This window comes from Adiantum capillus-veneris, chromosome 7, assembly GCF_014529385.1.
Source record: "Adiantum capillus-veneris isolate H3 chromosome 7, ASM1452938v2, whole genome shotgun sequence".
NCBI classification, from domain to species: Eukaryota; Viridiplantae; Streptophyta; class Polypodiopsida; order Polypodiales; family Pteridaceae; genus Adiantum; species Adiantum capillus-veneris.
Genome location: NC_140937.1, coordinates 101,398,903 through 101,406,662, shown reverse-complemented (window position 1 = coordinate 101,406,662; position 7,760 = coordinate 101,398,903). Strand labels below are relative to the sequence as shown.

Sequence of the window (7,760 nt, the reverse complement as noted above, 5' to 3'; positions counted from 1 at the left end):
GTAAGAAAAAGCTGGAGAGCTGCTCTAGGGTCGTGTGCTGGAGGTCAGCAACTTTTACCTACTCGAATGTATTGGGTTTCCAACACCATATCCATGGGCTGTTTGATAGAGTAGCCCTCCATGTTCTATAGGTATCTCTCTCTCTCTCTCTCTCTCTCTCTCTCTCTCTCTCTCTCTCTCTCTCTCTCTCTTCTTGAAGGACAGGCGGATAGACTGGTACACCTTAACAAAAATGAGGATACAACACAAAAGACCCTTACTCGCATGCATTGAGGCACAACATTGCGATGAGAAGGCGGCAGGTTGAGGAGGTGGGGCCAAAGGGAGGGTAGTACTTGAATGAAAAGTGTAGCGAGGCACCACAACAGGCATCAAATGGAGTATCAACAACATCGCCATCGTCATTACCAACAAGCATGAAGAATCAGGAACATGCTCCACCAAGCAAGGCAGGGTAGGGAGAGCAGGCATTCCTAGGAGTCGAGAGTCACTAGTTTTTGGTGGGGACTAGTCGTAGAGGGCAACGATGGAGACTGGCTTAGATCTCTCTCTCTCTCTCTCTCTCTCTCTCTCTCTCTCTCTCTTTGATGGTCCAAAAAAATGTATATAAATTTAAGGTGTGTAAATGTTTCTCAAATGCATGAAAATATGTGCCATACTATCTAAAACCTTCCCTTGTACTTAGGCGTGGCATTGAAAAATGAAAAAAGTTCACGCACTCATACCCCCAAATCCTCATACACCTTGCCACTTTACTTAAGATATCTTACAAATCCAAAACATAACCATTTCAGCTTTTTTAGCCAACTACCTTCAATTGTTTTGAAACGAGGCTGGAAACATTGAGCAGGGCAATATAATTAGGAGCGCAATGCAACCCAATGACAAGAATAGCATTTCTCCAAGTGATGCTTCTAGAAAAAACCACGGTGCAGCCTTGCTTTCGAGCTCTTTAAAAATGCCTTAAGTCAGGATGGGAAAGAGCTTGGATACATGTTCTAATGGAATGTTGTCCACAATGTTCTTCTTCAACTCCGGGTAGTTATGCTCATTGGGAGGGAGGACAACAAGTTGTCATTCATCAAAAAGCTTTTCTATAGACCATTCCTAGCAATTTGATGCTCCAAAATCTTGTCTAGCGATAAACCTTCCATGTGTATGGCCTCTGGTAAGAAAGAGAGAGAACATGCAAAGCAAATCCTTGTATTGCTTGCTCGAACCCTAGAACACCCTCCAAAATATGGCGGTTTCTAGCAGCCTCATCCCAAAACTCCCTGAATCTGGCTATCTCCAAAAAATGAGCAAGATTAATTTGGCTGTCACGAAGGGATCCTCCATTTGAAGCTTTTCAGGTATCAGAAACATGCAAAGGTTGAATTCTGGTGCAGGAAGCATCATCAATGCCTTCTTGCCACAATTTGGATATTCATTCAAGACGGTTCAAACTGATAAAGCTGCAGTAGGCATAGGTTTGCATCCAAACTGTAAGTCTGCGCGTTAACCTGCTCCAACACATATGACTCAAGGTCCGAAAGGATGTCTGGATTGTAGGGATTGACTACCACAATTTGTTCCATAGTGTACTGAGGAGTAACCTCCTTCTCAGGTGTCGCCGCTACCCGATCCCGCTGCATTGTCAAGAGCGCTTCTCTCTCGCAGCATCGGGGCCTCTCTCTCTCTCAAAGAGTTATTTTTTTAGAGAGAGAGAGAGAGAGAGAGAGAGAGAGAGAGAGAGAGAGAGAGAGAGAGAGAGAGAGAGAGAGAGAGAGAGAGAGAGAGAGAGAGAGAGAGAGAGAATACCGCTGGAGGAAGGATTCTGAGAGGGGTTTCGGTAGGCGGAGCACCTCGTCGTTGGCAGCGGTAGCAGCAACAACAGAAGCAGCCATGGGTAACAACTTGCCAACTGGGGGACGTAATAAGAAGACAAAGCGCCTCCTAAGAGTGACAATGTCTATCCGAAGCTTATTACCAAGCTTTACAGGTTTCTCGTTCGAAGGACAGGCAGCCCATTTACTGCTACATTTTTTGAAGCGGATGTTTATGAGCAAAACTAACATGCTGCCTCTATTTTTATCTTGTCTCATACGTTACATGAAAGGGAAGGAGGATAAGATGTGACGAACGATGTTAGGGTGTATGAAGTTCCAACATTGAAAGTCGCCGCATTGCGCTTTACAGAGATTGCCCGTGCGGATCTTGAAAGCTGGTGAGAATACTTCACATTTGACCAACTTGCTTTGAAGGCCCCAGCTGGCTCAAATACTGTACTTCTAAGAGGTCCAAAGAACGCTGGCAAAGCTCTGAAGCACTTTGGGAGAGCTCCAGGTGTACCGCATAGTCACACAAAGCCTTATGTTTGGTCCAAGGGTCGCAAGTTTGAGAGAGCTCATGGTCGACGTAACAACAGAGGATACATAGTTTAGTTTTGTAGCTTTTGGATACTTTTGTGCAATATTTTATCAAACACTGTGCTTGTAGTTGGCTTGCTATATCTGAGGTATGCTAGCCCTCATCATAATTGCGTTCATCGGGTACTTTGTGAGGTGTCTTTGTGAAAGCAATGGTGAGGTTTCAATATGTGGCCCTTTGGAACTGACAAGCTGTTGTTTGCTAACTTCTAAATTGATTGTTGCTGACAATTTTTTTTTCTGGTTTAATAAATAACTAATGCATGTAATCATCGCGTATCATGATTCTATCAAAGCCGCCGCATCATCGACCATGGTCGCGGTGATTCGAGAGGAAGATGTAAGATAGTGTGTATGTATGCTAGGGTAAAACACCCAGTACAGTGCCACCTAGGAGGATCGATGAATTGTCATCGCGCTTCAACATTGTTTTCAGCATGAAAGAGCGCAGTCGAGAGCCGAATGCTTGCACTATCTAGGGGAGAGGCGATTTCACGAGCGGAGCAGTGCGCAAGACGCAGGTCACGAAAGAAAAAATTCAGTGTAACAAAAGTGGCCGCAAGTAGTAAGACAGCCATTGGTTCAATTCAAACCAATGAGCCAACGATGCTTGAACTCAGGATCTGACGGCTTGAAGTTCTTCACGCCCTGCTCTAACTATCCCACCGCCCAGTTGAATGTGTCTCTTCATAGGAGTAAAGCTGTCCTATTGAAGGGGTCCGTCAGTCTCCGTGAAGGGGGGCGGTTTTTAACTGGCCCTTTTACCCTATATGCTTCTTGTTTGGAGGACCACCATTTATCAAGGTTGAACTACTTTTTGCCTTCTGTGTAAGCAAAGATTGGTATCTAGTCTATTAGTACTGAATACCCATCAAGACATGAGACGTCTCATTTTGTGACGTTTGTCTTGAATTAGAGTAATGGACTAGTTTTTTCTTTATCTAAGAGAGAGAGAGAGAGAGAGAGAGAGAGAGAGAGAGAGAGAGAGAGAGAGAGAGAGAGAGAGAGAGAGAGAGAGAGAGAGAGAGAGAGAGAGAGAGAGAGAGAGAGAAGCCAATCTCCATCGTTCTTTTTTTGACAGAGAAATTACATTTTGCGAGGCAGTTCAGACATATTAATAGGTTCATTATTATATTTGCTGCAATCTTGCTGAGATTCCAACAGGTGCAACATTAGCCCTTTGTAAGTTGTCCAGCCAAAAGCTTAGCAAGTTGGACTCGAACTCTCACTGCTCCACACGTGCATCTTCAAGTCAACTGAGCTAACCACGTAGGAGGCTGCATATGATGTGCGGCATAGTGCAACATATTAATGAAAAAAAATTAATGAAGGCCCCCCAAAACCTATCTGGCCACACTGTCATCAATGACTGTGTGTCATTGACCCCACGCTATTGCTCGTGCCAACGTGCTATAGTAGATGACTCCACGCTATTCCTTTTGTCAGTCCCATCCTTTGTCTTTGCAACAGGCATCTCTTGGGATTCGTGTCGTACTTTTTTTTTCCAAAAATTGTTGGGAATTACTGACAAGACGATATGGAAAAGACGATTGGTGTATACATGAACTAATGAGGTGAAATAAATTGCTATCAATTTGATGAGTCTAAGATGAGAAAGGATGCACATACTCTCAAGTATAAATGAAAATCAAGAACCAAAGTACTAGACACAGGAGCTACAAATGACCTTAAAAAAAAAAACTTACGATGACTTAAGCATTAAGTATAGGGCTAGAGCTCTTATTACTCTATCAATCTTACTTTATGCTCAAACATGTGAAGCCTAAGTGAGCCTAAGAGAGAAGATAATATTTTCAAATATTGTGTTTATTTTCTTAATAGTAAACTTTGATATTTTGGAATTTAGGAGGTAGTCTATCCATTGATAACCCTTTTTGTTGTGGTGCATGCATATATAACAAATGATAAATATTCTATTTCAATAAAACTTATTATATCGTGTACAAACACTTACTCAGGTTTATCCTTGCTCGGAAAAAATCGCTCGGTGCATGGTAACACTCACTTATGTTATGCCTAGGGCCACACATATGAACTGTGGGCCACCACATGGCACAACATCGTACCAAACTTGGAACCCAAGGGCTTCCTATGCGCCAAGCCCAATGCCAATACTTACTCCATATGTAGTCTCTGGAGTGCCTTCACCCACGGTGCCTACTCACTTAGGTGACTTGGAAACATTTTCTCAATCTATCGGTAGATCTATTGCTGAGAATATGCATAACACACCTGATAGAGAGCCTAGAAGTAAGGCATTTTAAATAGCCAAGATCACACAAAAATTTAGTGGAGATGGGGATGTGAGAAAGCACATCAAAGTGTTTGATTAAATCTGTGATTCTCTAGGAGAACACAATGACCTGCATAAGAGTAACGCTTTAAGCCTAACCTTAAGTGGAAGGCAGGGGATTGGTATAGAACCCTAAGGGTGGAAGAAAAAATGATTTACCATACTCTTAGGAGACTGTTCTTGAAAGAATACATACAAGAGGAGTGCTTTGGGGTGTAGCCTCTCAGCTCTTGAAAGCCCAACGAGAGGAAGGAGAGTCAGTGAAAAAATTTATTAGTCGCCTAAAGAATTTGAATTTTTGTTGTAATCCAAATGAGTGCTTCAATAATAATAAATTTCTTGATAGATTCATTAGGGGATTAGGACATGGGGATATCTACAATGGCCTAGTCTCATTAGAGGTATCACCACTTAGGAAGCATTCACCACCAATGCGATCCAAATGGAGGACAATTTAATGATTCAAGGAGAAAGAGTGTCTATTGAGCCTAAATCTACTAGCTCGCAAGCAGTGGGGAATTAGCCAATGACCCTAAAGCCTATTGCTAAGGATCCAAAGATATCTGAGATGAATTTAGCAGATCTCACCAAGGCCATTCAAGAGAGTCTTAGAGACAATCGTGCTCGGCAAAACAATCATATGTATCCAAGAAGGGAACAACAATGGTGCTCAATACGCTATGGTCCACATAATACCAGTGAATGCCGTACTTTTAGAGTGAAATTCAATGGGAATTGCAATGCTTGTGGTTGGAGGTATGGTCATCAAGCTAAGGATTTGCACAGTATTTTAGCGCGTGATGGCCAATAGACCAACCTTAGCATGGAGAGACACACCTCAAGTGCCTGCATTGATGTTGGCTCCATCTCTTCAACAAACGTCACAAGAAATGGTCCCTAAGGCCCAAAATGTTGTTCAAACAACACCCTTACCACCTCCAGTGCTAGGACAACAACCACCACATCCGAGAATCACTTCTATGAATCAAGTGGATTGTGAGTCATCTATTGCTTGTTTGGAAGGCTATGAGGAAGATATAGACCCTAATATTGCCTATGGGATTGATGCTCTTGAAGAAAGTCCACAATACTACATGGAGAACTATTGGGGACAAGTCAAACCTGTCTATCAAGTATATGCTATTGCTGCAAGAGGCCAAATTATCAATTACACTGCTAAGAGACCACCTCTTCAATGCTATGAGTGTGGAGGTCCACATCGTGTGGCCCAGTGTCCTATTAGGCTACAAAAGAACACCACACTAATGCAAACCAATCAAGAGAGCACATCTACAATGCTGATACTCATGCGTAATCGATATGGCATATATCATTTGATTTCCCAATGTCTGAATAATCTAAATGCATCGAAGATCATGCCATTAAACTTGATTGAGGTTACCAAGGAGCCATCACAAAGTACACCTATGGTACTAGTAAATGTACTCACGTGATCGATGCTCCGAAACAAAATTATATTCTTGAAGAAAGAGACACGGCATCAATTGCCCAATCTCAGAAGAATAATAAAACACGAAAGAAGAGATCGCAAAAAGTAGTGAAGTCAAACCCGAGTTCAAAGACCAACATAGGGACTGGTGACGACCTCGTATATATGAACGACCTGAAGAGGATTTTGATTCAGGTGAAACCATGGAGAGCAAAACGACCACTAAGATAGAAACCAACAAGGAAGATCATCATGAGCCACAATGGCTAGGACCCAAGAAGAAGATAGGAACTTATCCAAACTCTACAGTTAAGATCAAGCAAGCAAGCAATTAATAGTTTGGTAGAAGAGAGCCAAAGAATTTGGAACTAGCACCTAGATAGATCTAGATTACAGACATAGCGTTCCCTACACAACAACAACCTCAAAAACTCCATAGACCCCTAGCCATACCTAGTGTCATCCAAGAAGAAAGTGACTTAAAGTCATGGGAAAGTGGACGTTACAGAGGGACTACCTGACCGTATCAAAGAAATGGAGATCCCATCTTCCCCTCATCAAGGGACCAAATCCCAAAAGGTGCCGTTAAATATTGCCAAATTGATAATTTCATGGCTACAGAGGTTAGAACCACCATCATGTCCAAACTTTATCAAGACCCTGAGCTATTCTTAGCTCTTTGAGCTTTCCTCAATGGAGATATGAAGGTCGCGGGCTACCACAATTTGCACAAATGGATGGAGTTAGGGAGATGCCAATAGAGGAGGAACACTTAGATCCACAACCCAACCTAGATGAGAACCGTGTTGTAGAAATATTTCTACCTGTTAACAAGCTGGGACAATACTTTGAGGGTGATGAGTTCAATGCAACCATACCAATCACTACCAAGGGATTAACTGTGAAGGGAATCCTTGATGGTGGCACTGGGGTTAGCATTGTGACTAAAAATTGCTGAGAAACTATGGGAAGCCTCACTTTGGGACCACAACCATAGTAGTGAAGATGGCCAATCGGTCTATTGTTAAACCTATTGGGCTGCTAGAAGACCTCAAGATCAAGGTCTTTGGACATAAAATAAGAAATACCTTCATTGTCATGGATTTATCCAAAATCACTATGGCATCTAAGATGATCTTAGGACTTCCTTTCATGAGGAAAGCAAAAATGGTGCATGACTCGTCTAAAAACCATGTCTACTTGCAGTTCCAAGATTTTTTCATTCGAGTGGATCTTGTAACTGGTCGAGCACATCCTCTAGGAAACAGATTTATAATTGATCATATATCTGACACCTCAGTTCACTCGGCCCCATTGCAGTATTATTACACGTGATTGGCTCCACCTAACAGCAACCATAGACACTTGGGAAAATAGGGCGACGACCTGGGTGACACTTGAGGGGGATGAAATGCCACCACTCGTACCCTTAAATATGCTAGAAGCAATTCATATAGCTTCTCATGACCTACAAGATGAAGGTCTGTCTAGCATTGGAACCAGTGGCATCTCACAAGACTATAGCCCACACGATTTGGGGTCAGAATCATCAATTGAAATTGACTCCGAGGATGAAGAATCTAAGTTA

At 42.5% G+C, this 7,760-nt stretch overlaps 2 pseudogenes; one reads left to right on the top strand and one right to left on the bottom strand.

Moving 5' to 3' along the window:
• Positions 1-963: 963 nt before the first annotated feature.
• Positions 964-1,634, bottom strand: LOC147454335 (eukaryotic translation initiation factor 3 subunit K pseudogene; annotated as a pseudogene).
• Positions 1,635-1,884: 250 nt separating this feature from the next.
• On the top strand, positions 1,885-2,423 carry LOC147454334 (large ribosomal subunit protein eL18y pseudogene; annotated as a pseudogene).
• Positions 2,424-7,760: the final 5,337 nt, after the last annotated feature.